Source organism: Mesoplodon bidens, assembly GCF_964165515.1.
Source record: "Mesoplodon bidens genome assembly, chromosome: 4".
NCBI classification, from domain to species: Eukaryota; Metazoa; Chordata; class Mammalia; order Artiodactyla; family Ziphiidae; genus Mesoplodon; species Mesoplodon bidens.
Window position 1 is genome coordinate 66199517 of NC_138160.1, and position 17035 is coordinate 66216551.

The 17035-nt window shown below is 34.5% G+C and overlaps 1 protein-coding gene across 8 annotated transcripts in view; it reads right to left on the reverse strand.

Annotated features, from left to right (window-relative positions):
• SSBP2 (single stranded DNA binding protein 2) overlaps positions 1-17035 on the reverse strand; it is a gene marked incomplete at its 3' end in the record, with an annotated part of 330177 nt that overhangs the window by 93209 nt on the left and 219933 nt on the right. The window lies entirely within an intron of this gene.

Consider the following 17035-nt stretch of genomic DNA (forward strand, 5'->3'; position numbering starts at 1 on the left):
TTCTCACTTGTAGATCAGTTTATTCATTCATGAATTAATATTCCATTAGAAGATATAATATCTCAGTATATTTGTAGCATATATTTCCCGATATATAAATTGATAAAAAATACTAAAACATGTTTATTCTATAGTAGTGGAAGTTATTATCACTGAAAGCCAATGATTTTAGTATTTCCTGAGGAAACCTAGATTTAAATGTGGTTATCTAAAATGTTGGTTACCTATGAATGCCCACATTCTAAACTTCTGATAAAGCATAGAAGTATAAAAGGAGAAATAATATTTCTTAGATATTAATATGAAACATCAATCTATCATCCCATTTTAAGCAAAAACATGCAATTTCATTCAGTGTACATTAATTGAATACCTACCATTTGTCAGATAGCTCTATTTTGCGTTACAATATCAACACTCACGTTTTTAAAAAATGAAAGGCAAATTGTTTTAAATTTTAATTAAACTTGCATAAAAGTTTAATACACAATGTTAGAGTAAGAGAAAAAGTTACCACCTAACAGTTATCTTCTTTTAGTTTAAATATATGTGGTTACAGGCAGATCTAGGAAGAAAGATTTGATCTACATCCTTTGACAGTCAATTATTTTAATGGGGAAGTTGCTCTTAGTACTGAAAGCTAGACATAGGATGTCACTATTCTAATTAATTGCAGAATAGAAACTTGTTTTTGCAATAAAAAAGACTTACGTAAAAAGAGAGACAAGTTTGTAAAACACACTCACCTATGCTTTTATAGAAATGTATACTACAATGTTGAGCAGGTTTACAAGAACAAAACAGAATTCAGTGAACTGGTGCACCTCCTTAGTGTTGTTCAAAGATGCTATTTCTCCTGCAATTCTTGTTGCCTGGCAGAGTATAGCTACATAATTTCTAGTATAGAGCACGATGCTTTAGTTTTCTCATGTAATAGCAATTTCTAGGCTTGGCCTAAGGACAGAAATTGAAGTGAACAGAATACTAGTAATTATCCAGTTTATTTACCCAATACAAAGCACTGGTATAGAGCACTGCAGTCCAAACTTCACTTTGTGGATCACATTTTTGAGCTAAATTATCCATCCATTCTTCTGGGATTTATTGACAAGGGATAATTCCTTCCTTTATTGTACTGTGTGGACTCAAGCTTAGAGTACCATTTGGTACACCATGTTGATCAATAACAAATACTAGTCTGATAATAAACACTGAAGAGTTACACTAAATGGTACTCTAAGTTTTGTAAAAGAGTATATTTCTCAAACTGCCTAACTTGCTCATTTTTATATGGTAGCAATAATAAATAATACATGTTTTGAAACTGTAAGCTAAATAAGAATCAAGTTTGGGGAATTAGAGCTTAATGTAGACGTACCACATTTCTTGGGTTTCATTGCTGGAATTTCTGAGACTTGTCTCAAGTTTACTTCCAACTCATGAGACAAATTTATCTCATGACTTGAGGATCCACAGAAAGTTGTTGTTGGCTCTAACTCATAAAGTATGTATAATATTATTCTGGGGGTTTGTGACTGAATTAAGAAAGGAGAGCAAATAATTTAATTATACTAAGAACTACTGCAAAGCATTAGTTTCACTGGATTTGTGTGAATTCCCATTAGAATACCATGGAAAATCCTTTATATATAATATATCCACAATTATTTAGGGTTGACTTTTTATATTCTCTCTCTTGTAAAAAAGAAAGACATATAAATAATATGGCTATAAAATACTTCTTCTAACTAAACTGAATACATAAGACTTTGGAGCAATGTAAAAATATTAATTATCATTAAAATTATTTTTTCTTTTTACTAGTTTACTTGGTATGTTTTTAACATATACTTTCACATATGTATTTTCTAACTGCTCTTAAATCATTTACTTTGTCATGTGACTTGAATTTCAAGGTTTTTTGGAAGTGAAAACTTTACTTTTAATTTTTAAAATATTTTCCCAAATCACTAATATAAATTTTACCTGCTTTTTATAAATACAATATATTAAATTTGGTGTTTTCAAATGAACTAAATTATGGAACAATTATTTGCTTTTCCAGGGATATATTAAAATGAACTTTAAAGAGTCACCACGAAATCTTTCTTCATGTTGCTATATATTTATCTTTGTTTAAGTCTCCTCTCTTGGACTTTCTGTTTTTGTATCTTTCTACCTATAAGAAGGCACAAGTCAATCTGTGCCCCTTCCTCTCTGTGTTATTTATTTTCCCTTGTATATACGTCCAGCACCATTTCCCATTTTGCCCCTTCTCTTAAATGCTATTATATAATTGAATTTTAATAATAATTTTTATTCTCTAATTCCCTATTTCTGAATTTAAAGAACAGAGATGTATACTGTTATTTTATATTTTCCCTTCTTAAATAAAAATCTGAAATAAAAGCTAGAAGAGTCCTTATTTTTTTTTTTTTTTTTTTTTTTTTTTTTGTGGTACGCGGGCCTCTCACTGTTGTGGCCTCTCCCGTTGCAGAGCACAGGCTCCGGACGCACAGGCTCAGCGGCCATGGCTCACGGGCCCAGCTGCTCTGCGGCATGTGGGATCTTCCCGGACCGGGGCACGAACCCGTGTTCCCTGCATTGGCAGGCGGACTCTCAACCACTGTGCCACCAGGGAAGCCCGAAGAGTCCTTATTTTGACCTTAGTTATTATCACTAGTGGCCTCTGGTAGAAAAAAAAAAAAGTTGTATATACTTCTGTAAGGAGGTTTCAAAACAATAGGCATAAAATAAAATTTTGCTTAAAAATAAAATTAAGATGCAATTGGTTATAACATAATTAGCATTCATCAAGATTCTACACATTAAATAACTAACAGTTTTAGTTACTAAGGATGGTACAGAACCAGCTGCCTAACTATACACTGGGGAATCAAGATATAAAGTCTACATTTGGTGGAAAAGGAAAAAATACTTTAAGTATATGTAAAATTGTGAAGGTAATAACAGAGGAACTAAAATAGTGATATACTTACTAGAAATTGGAAGGAGGATTAAAGGTAAGAGTAGGTAGGAAGAGACCAGGCAGAGAATTATTTGTCTTTACTATTAACACACTTATACTATTTTTAAGTCAGATATAAGTATTGTTTGAGAAACATTTAAAATGGTCATACAGTAGACTCCCTTATCTGTGGAGACAGAGTCCAAGACCTCTAATGGATGCCTGAAACTGCGATGGTACTGAACTCTATATATATTATGTTTTTTCCTATACATACATAACTATGATAAAGTTTAATTTATAAATTAGGTACAGTAAGAGATTAACAACAATAACTAATAATAAAATAGAACGATTATAACAATATACTGTGATAAAAGTTATGTGAATGTGGTCTCTTTCCTTAATCAACTTCCTCACCTCTGCCAGAAATGCGGCAGTGGCTTCTTCAGCAGCCTTTCTAGTAATTTTTATATTTTCTGATCTACACCTATTCCTGCATCTGTGTAACCATCCCTTACTAGCAGTAAATGGCTTGGTGTCACTTGTTTCAGAGGATCTCTTGCTGAAGTCTCTGTAGAGGCTCGATATGCTTTCTGGCCCAACACAATGTTGTCAATCAGAACACGTTTTCTGTTCATGTCTCCCACCCACAAATTTTAATGACTTTCCTACCTTAACTAGTGCTTAGCATGCACTGTGGGCATGACTTTTGCAGTCTGAGGTGTGAAAACTAGCACAGATTTCCTTTTCCTTTGTCACAATTTCACAGATAGAAGACTCCTTCTTACCACAGATCTTAGCAACCTCAGCATACGATTGCTTTTCTTTCCTTATTAAGTTGAGAACTTTCACCTTTTCACTTAAAGGAAGCCCTTTTCAGCTTCTCTTTGCCATATCTGAATTGCCTGCATCACTACTGTTGTGCTTTGGGGCCATTGTTAAGTAAAATAAGGGTGACTTGAACACAAGCACTGTGATACCACTACACTGTATCTGATAACCCAGACGGCTGCTAAGTGACTAATGGGTGGGTCAAGCTGGACAAAGGGATGATTCACGTCCCAGGCAGGATGTAGCAGGACACGGTTAGACTTCATCATGCTACTCAGAATGGTCTACATTTTAAAACTTATGAATTGTTTATTTCTGGAATCTTCCATTTAATTTTTTTCAGAACTTGGTTGACTGTGAGTAACTAGAACTGCAGAAATCAAAACCGTGGTTAATCAGGGCCCTGTAGTAGGTTTCCTGTCTTCACAATTTTAATGCAGAGCACAGTTAAATATTTTAGCTGTTGGTTGAAGACATGTTCTTTATTATACTAAGAAATATTGCTATGCCTAGTATTTTAAAAACAATTTTCAAAAATCAGGAATAATAAAAGAGACTTTGCCTTTTCATATTTGATGGGTATTATTTGGCTTTCTTTTTTTTTTTTGCGGTACGCTGGCCTCCCACTGCTGTGGCCTCTCCTGTTGCGGAGCACAGGCTCTGGACACGCAGGCTCAGCGGCCATGGCTCACGGGCCCAGCCGCTCCGCGGCATGTGGGATCTTCCCAGACTGGGGCACGAACCTGTGTCCCCTGCATCGGCAGGCGGACTCTCAACCACTGCGCCACCAGGGAAGACCCTGGTTTTCTTTTGTCAAAGACACTTTGCCTTTTCATATTTGATTGGTACCATTTGGTTTTTCTTTTGGGATATAAGTAATTATATATTGATAGTTTTCTTAAACCATCATTGTATTTATGAGATAAGTCATGCTTGATCATCATGGATGATCCTTTTAATAGGCTAATGAATTATATTAGCTAATATTTTATTTAGGATCTTTACACCTATATTCTAAATGAGACAGGTTTAGAAAATTCCTTGCTGGATTATATTCAAATTTAAGCATTAGGATTATTCTACCTTCTAAAATGGACTGGATTGCAAACTCTTTTATAATACTCTGAAGAAATTTACATAATATGGTGTTTATCTACTTTGTAAAGTTAAAATATATGCAGCGGGTAAAACTGCCTGAATACAAAGGCAATTTTGGAAGTAATTATGGCCATTATTGTTTTTATATTTTCTACTTCTATTTACTTCAATTCTGTTCACTTATATTTTCCCCAGAAAACTTCATTTCATTGAGATTTTTAGTTTTATTCATATACACACCACATTCACATGCTTAAAAAGGTCCTCTGTAGCAGCTGTGAGAGACTGCCAGTAGACCACAAACATCTGTTTCCCTCTTCTTCTATGGTAATAGAACTGTAGCCAGGGACCTGGCAGCCCAGCTACACTACATTGCTCAGTCTCCCTTGCTCTCACCAAGAATTAGGCTCTTACTAATGTGAGCAGAAGAGGTATGCACCACTTCTAGACTGCCTCCTACTTTTTAACTGGAGATCTAATTTCTGTCATGCCTACAAAACCAATGTCCTGAACAATGGCAGAGCACCCACTAGCCTTAGTCTCTGGATGACTTGTGGAGCACAGCCTGCCCACCTGCCCTGGACTGCCTTACTGAACTGCTGGCACTAGACAGATGATGACTTGTTTTCTCTCTCCTAAATTGAATTAGTGTTCTCATCATTATCTTTGCCAGGAATTGTTCTATTAGTTCACTTTCTTTTTAATTAATATGTTTTCTTCTTTAAAAAATTATCTCTATTTTCCTTTTTTGTAAAAAAGGTTTCATTTATTTTCAAAATTCTTAATAGATTAGTAACTATTTCCTTTATTTATTTTATTTATTTATTTATTTTTTTTTTTTTGCGGTATGTGGGCCTCTCACTGTTGTGGCCTCTCCCGTTGCGGAGCACAGGCTCCGGACGCACAGGCCCAGCGGCCATGGCTCACGGGCCCAGCCGCTCCGCGGCATGTGGGATCTTCCCAGACCAGGGCACGAACCCGTGTCCCCTGCATCGGCAGGCGGACTCTCAACCACTGCGCCACCAGGGAAGCCCTCCTTTTTTTAAATATAAAGAATATAAAACTGTAAATTTCACTCTGAATTTACCTTTGATTGCATTTGCAAGGTTTGATGGTGGTGTTCATGATTTTTTTCCTAAATCATCCAATAGTATAATTTCGATTTCCCAAAGAGTTACTGGATATAACTGGAAACCAAAATTATACTGATTAGATGATTTAGAAAAAAACGAGAACACCAATATCAAACCTTTTAGATTTAACCAAAGATATACTTTAATTTACAAATGGTTGGAGGTTTTATTTTCCTTTTTAATTTCTAGTTTTCCCAATTGTGTCCAGGTAAGATATACTATACAACTTCAGTATTTAGGAATTTGTTGAATAATTTTTTGTGGTCTAATCAATGACCAATTTTCATAATTTCCCAGGGATATTTAATAAAATATCCATGTTCCTGCTCTACATTTTTATCCATTTGCCTAATATCTTTATATTGTCTCTAATTTTTGTCCCCTTGCTCTTTCAAATGTATATAATACCCTATTATTGTTGTTTGTCAATTTCTCCTTTCTTTTTCATGTTTAATAATCACTGCCTTGAATCTATTTTGCCCAAAATTGACATTGCAAACTCAGCTTTTTTGTGTGTGCATATATCAAATCATCTCCCGTCCATTTATTTTTAAACTTTATGCTGTATTTTATCTACCTGTTTCACTTGTTAGCAGAAAAGCACTTTCATATGCATCTAATGAGATGTCCTTTAAAATTAGAAAAAAGAAACTTTTTTTTATCTTAAGCTTTAAAGGTACCAACGTTAAGACAAACAATATTGTTTATGTTTCTTTATGAAAAATGAAGTTAGCTTTCTCTTCCTATTCTACATCTCCCTCTTCCATTTCCTAACCCTTATTATAAACATCTGGAGTTTTAGGCATATAAACTTTTTGTTTTCATCAGCTCTGCTTTTAGTAATAATTTTTGACCTCTACATTCAGTTTTATAATTATACTTTCAGTATCAAAAACAACTTTAATTTTGTCTAGTTTTTTTCTCCTATCAGTTTAAAACAATAACATAACTGTGCTACTCACGAGTTTTAATTTTTATATATTTCTTAGTTGGCTAGAGGATGTATGTATATCATTTTCCAATCCTTATATGTGCAAATGTCTTTTTTTGACTCTCATCAAAACTATAGACACCACCATTGTCTGGTATTTACTGTTCCAGAGAAGTCTGATGCCATCCTGATTTTTGTTCCTTGGGGTGTAATCTGTTTTTCTCTTCTAAAGATCTGAAGAATGTTTTCTTGATATTTATAATTCCCAAATGTTTCCATTCCATTTCTAAGTACTGATCTCTAAATTTCTTGCCTAGAGTGAGATTAACCTTTTCAATGATCATACGTAGGTTATTTTTTTCTAATGCTAGAAAGTTGGGGGGAAATCTTTTCAGTTAATAGATGTAAAGCAAAGATCTGGCAAACCTTAAAGGGTCATTCTTTGCAAATGTTTTTAGCAACTAAGTAAATAGTTATGATATTATTGATAACTTGGGAAATATGCTTAGGAATCTTGATAGGACAGGATTTTAATAGGTTATTAGTGGCATGGGAACCTGGTTGGTACACTTGTAGAAAGCACACTTCATGTATATATCATGTGCTATAAAAAAATTAATAAATTTTAACTAAGTAATCCTTCTGTTCAGACACTATCCAAATATAAATTCTGAACTATGAGAAAAACAGTATGCATAAAATATGTTCACTGTCATATATGTATAGTAAGAAATATTCGAGGTAACCCCCAAATTCAGCAATAATATAATATTTCTATAAATTGTAGCACATATAAGACATATATGTGTCTAAACATGATAGAACATGTTTCAACTATTAAAAATCGTAGTTACAAGTGGAATTATTTGGGAAACATAGGAGTTTATTTATGATATAGTGCTATGTAAAACATGCCAAATATAGAATTGGGTGTATGATTATAATTACGGAAATGGTAAAAAATAATCTACCAAAGATGGTGGGTGGATACATAAAATTAACTGTTAGAATGATATAACTGATGGATTTTTTAATAAAACATTCACACACTTTCTGAAGTTTCATATTTCTAATATAAATAAAGATTATTATAGATTAAAAATACACACTGCCAGTTTTGTCAATAGCTATAAAGCAAGACCAAATGCTAACTTAAGACAAACCTAATCCCTAAAATTTAAGGTTAAATAAAATGCAAGTATTTCTAACTTAAAAAAAGAACTCTTATTTCAATTAAACCTGAAACATTTTAATTTTCAGACCATGAAGAACCAGTTTTTCTGTTTTGGAAAGTTAGATCCTAGAAGTAATCTAAAAATCACTTTCATTAATCCTGGGCATTTGTTAGCATTGTCTTCACAAGTTCGTTTTTAGAGCCACATGCTTCTACCCTAGCCCACTCCACTCAGTCACCCTCTTAGAGTCCAGAGAACCAGCATCACTGATTATTGTGTACTTTTTAGGCTTGTTTTAGAAATATTTTATATGTGCTTTCACAAAAACAATTATCCAGAGTATAGTATTCAACCCTTTAGGCTTCCAAAACAGGGACAGACCCAGAAAGAGCATTAAAAACAAAATTAAAAGTAGCCACTGAGCGCCTAGAAACATAAAGTGTAAAAGAGTTGATCTAAGTACTACAGCTTGATGTTTGCCACACAGAAGAAAAAGAGTGCTTTGACTGGCTGGTAATTTCTACAAAATGTTAACTTTTTCATATGAAAGCCAAGAAGCATGGGAAATATGACAGGCAACAGAAGCGAAGCAGCTACGGGTGCTAAAAAATGTTTTAAGTGCAAGAGAATTGCAGAAAGACCCTGATAAACACAGTGATTATTTCATTCCTAAAGAATACTTTAGCAGGCAGCCTTTAATTTAGCTGTTAATTTTCAAAACAGCAGCCATGTTTCATGGTTCAGAAATCAGGTTCCCTGAATTCTCTATTCAGCTTTAATCAGAAAAGGTAGATTATAAGAAAAAGGACTAACAAATTGGTAGATTTAGTTAGGTGAGGGGTATTTGGTGTTCATTGTACTATCTTTAAACTCTCCTATAGGTTTGAAAATTTTCAAAATAACATGTAGAAAAAAATATAATTGAAATAAGCTAATGAAATTAGGCTCCAATCTGCAGTAATGTAGAGAAAAATTCAGCTTAAACAAGTGCTAAGACTGTACTTCCCAAGATGAATTTAGGGGCTCTGCACTACCACATGAACTCTTCTCCACCTCCGTATTTTCAATAAATTAAATTTAAAAAGAAAAAAGAAAGAAAGAAAGAAAAAGGGCTGACATAAAGAATTTGCTTTGGGACAATTAAGTTCTAGGTGGTATCTTCACTTCTGTACAAGCATCCCAAATATTACGTACCTTCTATGTACCTGGGGCTGTTCTAAGATGCACAGATTCATTCTGATCACAAAGAATTTTGAACCTAGTGCAATTACTCCTCAAAATTATGAGTTACTAAGGAAACTCATATAAATAGCATATAAAATTTTCTGTTTAAAAATGAAACAAAATGGGGATATTTAAGACACCATTTTTAGCATTCATATAAGCTCAGGGCTCAAGAAGCACTTACTGCCTTCATATGAATTTCAGAGGTTGGGCAAATTGTTATTACAGCATTAAGCCTGCATTATGGCCACATAGTCAAACTATAGGCCAATCTGTGAGCTTTTCCATTAAACACCCTCTCCCCGCCCCAATCCACAAACTAACATTTTAGTCAAACATTTAATAAAATAACCTTAAACAGTATTTCATAATACCATAGTTAAAAGGAAAAACAAGGAAAAGTTATTAGAAATACTAGTGTTGTTACCCTCTTTCACAAGTTTTTAACAGTTATAGATTCTGGTCATTGCCCTACTTTTTCCTTTTTGACCTCAAAGATGGAAGCCTTTGTCTCTTTTCTACACTATTGATTCAGTATAAAAATCCCTAAGCTTCTAGTTGTTTGGGGTCTAGGTATTTTAACTATTCTTACTGGTAAGAGAAACTGGATAATCAGAGTCATCCCTTGGCAAAAAAATTGTTTTCCTCTGTGGTAGGCAGAATAGCCCCCCAAAGATATCCATGCCCTAATCCCTGGAGCCTGTGAATGTGGTGGTCTCTAGACTCTGAGAGCAGCCTCTGGCTGACTCCTACAACCACAAGGAACTGAATTCTACCAGCAACCTACATAAGTCTGAAAGTGGATTCTTCTCAGAGCCTCCTAGGAAGAACCCAGCAGGCCCAGACCTTGATTTCAGCCTGGTGAGACCTAGAGGAGAGAAAACAGCTTAGTCAACCCAGACTTCTGACCTACAGAACTGTGAGATAATAAACTTTTAAGCTGCTAAATTTGTGGCAGTTTGTTAAGTTAGCAATAGAAAACTAATACACCCCTCCCCCAAAATTACTATTACATTTTGAAGAACATCTTCCATGGGGCATCTAGAAACTAGGGAACTCTATGGGTCCTTAGAGGTTACTGTACTTGCCCTGTTGCACAGTGCTTGTTTGCAAATACTATGATTTTGATTAAATCAACTGTCCTTCTGATTAAAAATAAACAAAAGTATCTCCCAGGTTTAACAAAGCTTACTTTTGTGGTATTCTTGGTCTCACAAATCTTTTAGTGGCTGTGAATCATGCCCCTCAGTTTTTTCCCTTCCACAGTTAAGAGTAGGGAAGCACAGTGAGAAGAATGGCACACGAAGCATCTTTTCTTCAGCTATAATTGCCTGCCAGGACTCTACTCTGTCTTCTTCTTATCCACAAAGGAATAACTCCTTAACTATTAACTGAAGGCTCCACCAATCCCTTCTAGATTCCAGCCAAGCTAGCTCCTAGGATAGGGAGACTACAAAGACAACTGAAACCATAGTTTAGGATTCACCATCATGTCAACTTTGCTAATGGTCTCTGACCCAGTACACTGATTCAAAGAAACTAGGATCCAGCTTCAATCCTTGTACCAGAAAAAGGTCTATTTCTTACTTCCTTTTGCTGGGCTTTCAGTCCCAGTTCCCATCTAATTAGCATCTCATTGCCTTAGAGACAAGAGGAAAACATTCTATTGAGTTCTTTCCTCATATTAATTCTGAGGGAGCACGTTCTGCCACTGGACTTCCATTTCCACAGTCGAGTCATCAGTATTTGCAGTTGGATTCCCTTGACACCAACAGTTCATCTGTCTAGATCTCTACTCATTATTTCTTGTCATGCCCCCTCCCCTACCCCCACGCATAGCTTTTTGCACCTGCAGAATATTCCCATTACTCATTCTCTAATATCCTAATGATGACCATTTGCACATACCTCTGCCTGTTACCTACTATCAGTCTCTAAGACCTCCAAGGCACATCTACTAACCTGTCTTGACCTCCTCTCAATGGTCTGCTGTACACCCTCTCTCAATTGTTTCCTCTGTCATCTGGCTTTGTCTTAGAATCCAAGGCACGCTTATTCTGATTGCCATGACCAAAGAAACTCTATTTAAGAAGTTCTTTTTTAAAACTTTGTCATAGAACAAATTACAGTCATGGAGGTATAGCTCTATATCAATAGCAAGAATCACTGTAATTTTTGTTTGTGTATTTAATTTTTCCAGGAAGAAGATAACGATTATATACTCATCTTTTAAAAAGTCACATTCCTTATGAGTCAGCTAAAAAGTTTACACAAAAAGGCACACCTTCTCTGAAATATCTTTTTCTCTTTTGTAATTTACAGCTTCTATAGGAAGAAATTTAAAGTCAGTAATTCTGAGTTTTTTCCTTTAACAGCATTATTAGCATGGACCTGAAACAATATACACCTAATACAACAAATTTCTAAATGTTCTTAAATTTTACCTAGAATGAATAGTTCAAATACGCTTAAGCAGAAATTTTAATAGGTGTAAAAAAAGGAAATTTATTTATTATTTTATTTTATTTTATTTTTTTTAAAAAAAAGGAAATTTAAATTATTTCACTACATCACAGTATTTTAGGATGATTTCCATACAAAGATTAATTTTTAAAGCTTCAACATTTATCTCATATCCTCAAAAGTTGTTACTATGAATAAAAAGAGAACTTGAACAGAAATATTGTTTAGTTTTAAAAGGTGTTAGTTACTGTTTTCTTGAAAGTGGCATAACAGATGGATTATAAAAGTCACAAAATGAAAATAATAATAAGATAATAAATTAAAATATTTGTTTATATTTCCTCCAAACTAGAAACAGGGGCTAAGCCACTGAACCAGTTTTCTAAATCTTTATTGATATAAAGTATAACTTGGCTTAATTCTGCCACTGGGTTTGGAGGTATTTAATTGCAGCCACAGGCAAAACAAAACAAAACATTATTGTATGTTAGCACGTATAAACATACAGGTTAAGGGATACCTGCAAAGGGTGCTTTTCTATCTGTGTAATGTTTTGGTAGGGAGATAATCTAAAAAATGCCTATCAAAGATTCTAAAAATAGTACCTATAAAGATACAGTTAATTAGACTAAAAAATGAGAAATTCAGCAAATAACTGGTACTCTCTACTAAAACAGGGAAACAAAGGTAAAGAAAATCATGCTAAAGATTTGCTTTAATTTAAAAAGTAAATCTCATGGGACAACGGTTAAGATACATTTGGCCAAACTTGATCTACCATTTTTTTCTAAACTTCAACTGCAATGCTCTACAGTAATCACTGATGTTCACTGATATAAAATATGTAAGATATTTAGTCATCAGAAAAGGATGGTTAAGTACAGTTTCAACATAAAGAGCTAGTGTGACTTCTTTTTAAAATAAATATACAAAATCTTACATTACAAAGTGGTAGCAGGCTCTAGAGTACGCCAACACTCCTCAAAACATCTGGAATTCCTTTTAGGGAACTATCTGCCTTCAGACACTGTACCACATTCTTTTGGATACTCTCAAGATAAGAAATTTTTATCCTTAAACAAGATAAAATTTGCTTTTTGGAAGCAGGCAAAATTCATTCGGTATAGTGTTTTGTAAATAGTGGTTAATAAGGATAAAAGAAATTTGAATTAAAAATTTTTAATAAGACAGCCTTTCCACATAAAATGCCTTTGAATTCAATTGCAAAAATTTGAAGTGTTTACAGACCTACTTGAGAATGGACTTGAGGATATGGGGAGGGGGAAGGGTAAGCTGTGACAAAGCGAAAGAGAGGCATGGACATATATACACTACCAAACGTAAGGTAGATAGATAGTGGGAAGCAGCCCCAGAGCACAGGGAGATCAGCTTGGTGCTATGTGACTGCCTGGAGGGGTGGGATGGGGAGGGTGGGAGGGAGGGAGATGCATGAGGGAAGGGATGTGGGAACAGATGTATATGTATGACTGATTCACTTTGTTATAAAGCAGAAACTAATTAAAAAAATAAAAAAAATAAAAAAAATAAAAATAAAAAAAAATTTGAAGTGTTTAAAGTGATGACATGATTGAGACGTTTTAGGTTTATTTATATTTTTTAAATCAATTTTTGACCTCATAATTTTCACTCATTAGTGCATTTGTTATCCAACAAATATTTGTGCCCACTACATGTCTGATACTACACCAAGTAGACCTTGTTCTTGTTCCTAGGAGCTTATGATCTTAGGGGGGGAAACAGACAATTACACACATATTTATTTACCAGAGTGATAAATGCTACAAAAAGAAAGGAGGAGATGTACTTTAGAGCATTATAGAACATTTCCTAGAAGTAAAATTTAAGCAGAGAGCTGAAGAAAGTGTTGGTGATCAAGGGGCACTACCAAATGTAAAATAGATAGCTAGTGGGAAGCAGCCGCATAGCACAGGGAGATCAGCTGGGTGCTTTGTGACCACCTAGAGGTTTGGGATAGGGAGGGTGGGAGGGAAATGTAAGAGGGAGGACATACGGGGATATATGTATATGTATAGCTGATGCACTTTGTTATACAGCAGAAACTAACACACCATTGTAAAGCAATTATACTCCAATAAAGATGTTAAAAAAAAAGTGAGGCAGCAGAATTAAATTATTACAAACTAAAAGAATTAAAAAGTAAAGATCTTAGGGTGGGCAGGATAGTGACAGAGTATAAGAAATATTAAGGAAGGTCAGTGTGGCTGAATCAGTGATTCCAATGTGTGGTATGAGAGATGAATTTAACTTTATCATAGGACCAATAGAAAGTCAACAAAGTGTTTTGAGAAAGAAGCACATGATCATCAGATTTATTGTTTTAAATAGGTAACGCTGATAGCTCCCTTGAGAAAATGAAATAGAGGGGGCAAGAGAAGATTCCTTCTGAAGTAGCATAGTGATATGTTGAGGTATTTGGGCAGCAGTGGAGAAGAAATGTGAATGGATTCAAAATATGTTTTAGGGCTTCGCTGGTGGCGCAGTGGTTGGGAGTCTGCCTGCTGATGCAGGGGATGCGGGTTCGTGCCCTGGTCTGGGAAGATCCCACATGTCGCGGAGCGGCTGGGCCCGTGAGCCATGGCCGCTGGGCCTGTGCATCTGGAGCCTGTGCTCCGCAATGGGAAAGGCCACAACAGTGAGAGGCCCGCGTACCGGAAAAAAAAAAAAAAAAGTTTTAAAGTAAAAAACTGTCAGGATTGATGAAGGCCAGCAAAACGGGAGTAAGGAAGGACATGTCATGGATGACCCAGATTTCTGGCATAAGCATTGCTAGGATGCAATGAGATAGGTAGCATTGGATGTGCATCAGGTTTGGAGGGAAGAGTGCAAGAAGGAGAGGGGAGAAGCATCCGTTCAATTTAGAACGTGTTAAGAACGTGTTCAACAAGAACATTTATTTACTAACAACTGGGCCCTTAGGGAGTTCTTCCAAAAAGGAAATTCTACACCCCCTAACTACTTTAACAATCTTACTGACCTTGAATTTTAAACCCACTTCTTTTCATTTAAGTCCTCCTTTTCCATTTTTCTTATATCACAGAGAAAACAACTGACCACTACATTAGGCATGTACTTATAGCAATATATACCTTCATTAGCAAATGATGAATAAGAATTTATGGTTTCTGTAACTCTTGCATAAATTCTCTTGTAGTACCAACCATATTACATTGAGATTTTCTCTGTTCAGTGTGAAAATACTTAGCCCTATATGGTCAGACCTATTTTCCTCTTGTATACTCAGCGCTGAGCTGTGCCTGGAGTGTGGTCAGTAAAAAATGGCTGAACTGAATCCATGCTATTACGATGACATGCTTTGTTCTGGTTAAAGTAAGTGTTATGTCATTTACAGAATTAATAAATATCTTAAATCGAAACTAGCCCATGTTCTTTTATGTCAAGCAAGCATATCAAGTTCCTGGAAGACAAGTTGACAGAAGTCAATGTAGCTGGTACTTGCTTTGCTATTTTCTAAATAGGCTTGGACAGTTTTAAAGAACACTGAAGTGAAATAAATTATACAATCTTCATGTTAGCATTCACTGTAGGTGATGAACATGAATCAATGGTGCTATTACATGGGAAATGTCAACTTATTTTTAGCATCATTTCATCTGAATAGTAATTTGACTACTGTAAGATGACCACATAATTCATTTTCAAGATCAAGTTATAATATATGGTTGCCAATCACATATCGCCATTAAGTTAACTTCATTTTAAACACCATTTTGAAAATGGATCCATAAAATAACCATTTATTTCATTGTGAAATCACTATTGGTGATTACTCAACTAGATAAGACTAGATGTTCTGTCTAAAAATAAAAAGCATCAGTAGATAAAAAGAGGGTCTTAAGAATAACAGGAATGATTTACAAGCAAGTTATAATGATCCTTAATGCATCTAGCAGTATATTTTTAAAATACATATAGCAAAACAGACAGGATTACAAAATTACAAATCCATCATCACAGTGAGAGATTGAGACTTCTCAGAAACTGATACATTTAAACAAACTAAAACTTAGATTTGACCATAAATAACATGCTTGATTTAATGGACACTTATAAGACCCAGCGCCCACAGATAGAAAATATATATTTTTTTCCAAACACTCTTAGAATATTCATAAAAAATTGATCATAAACTAGGCCACAAAGAGGCATAAAAAAGCCAAGAATATATATATGGATTATATTCTTTGAACACAATGCAATAAAATTTGAAATAAAACTTATTATTCAAAACTGTATACTTTTAGAAACTGAAAATACATACTTCTAAATATATAAAATCTCAATGGAAAACTGTTTAGATCTGAACTATAAAAGCCCTCCATATCAAAACTTGTAAGATATAGTTAAAGCAGTACTTAGAGAAAGTTCATAGCTTAAATATATATATTAGGTGATGGGAAAGGGTATAGAAACATTAGATGTTTTAGATTTATCACTGCACAGTAATAAATATAGGGAACTTATTTTTGCTCCATTTGAAATTTACAAACGTATTTATTATGTTTCTGTTTTAGACTTGGTACTTGAAAGATGTAGTTGAGTAAAGTGGAATGTAAGATTCTATTCTTAAGCTTATTGTAGAAAAGAAAAAGTAAGAAATAATTATTTAATAGTGTAAGGTAATGCATATAATCAAGTATAATATGTAATGGTAAAAACATAGCTATGGGGCAAAACCAACTATATTGTGTGCATTCTAACTCCCGAAATTGCATTGAAGTGGAAAGTAAAGAGAGATGTAAGGAAACAAACACCCTTCAGGTTGGGGAAGAAGTTTTCATAAACTGTATTGTATTTCATTGTCTTGGCAAAAATATTACATATTCTTTATATGTTTGTGAGAAACATGGGTATTCATACCTAAGTTGAGGTACCACCACCTATCCCCCACACACTCCCTGACGCAGCTCTGATAAGGTGATCCCCAGAGAAGTCTCAGTCCTTTTTGCAATATACAGGAGACCAGTACCTCACCAAAGGCACAGGTAATTCAGAACACAGCTTATTATAAGTGTTATAGGAACTCACATTAAGAGGAAAACAACCAACCATTGAGATTAACTTCATGGAAGATAATCATGGTTAAGCTGAATCTTGAAGGAAAGTTAATTGATAGAAAGGAATAAAAGTAAGTAAATAAAAATTCAGC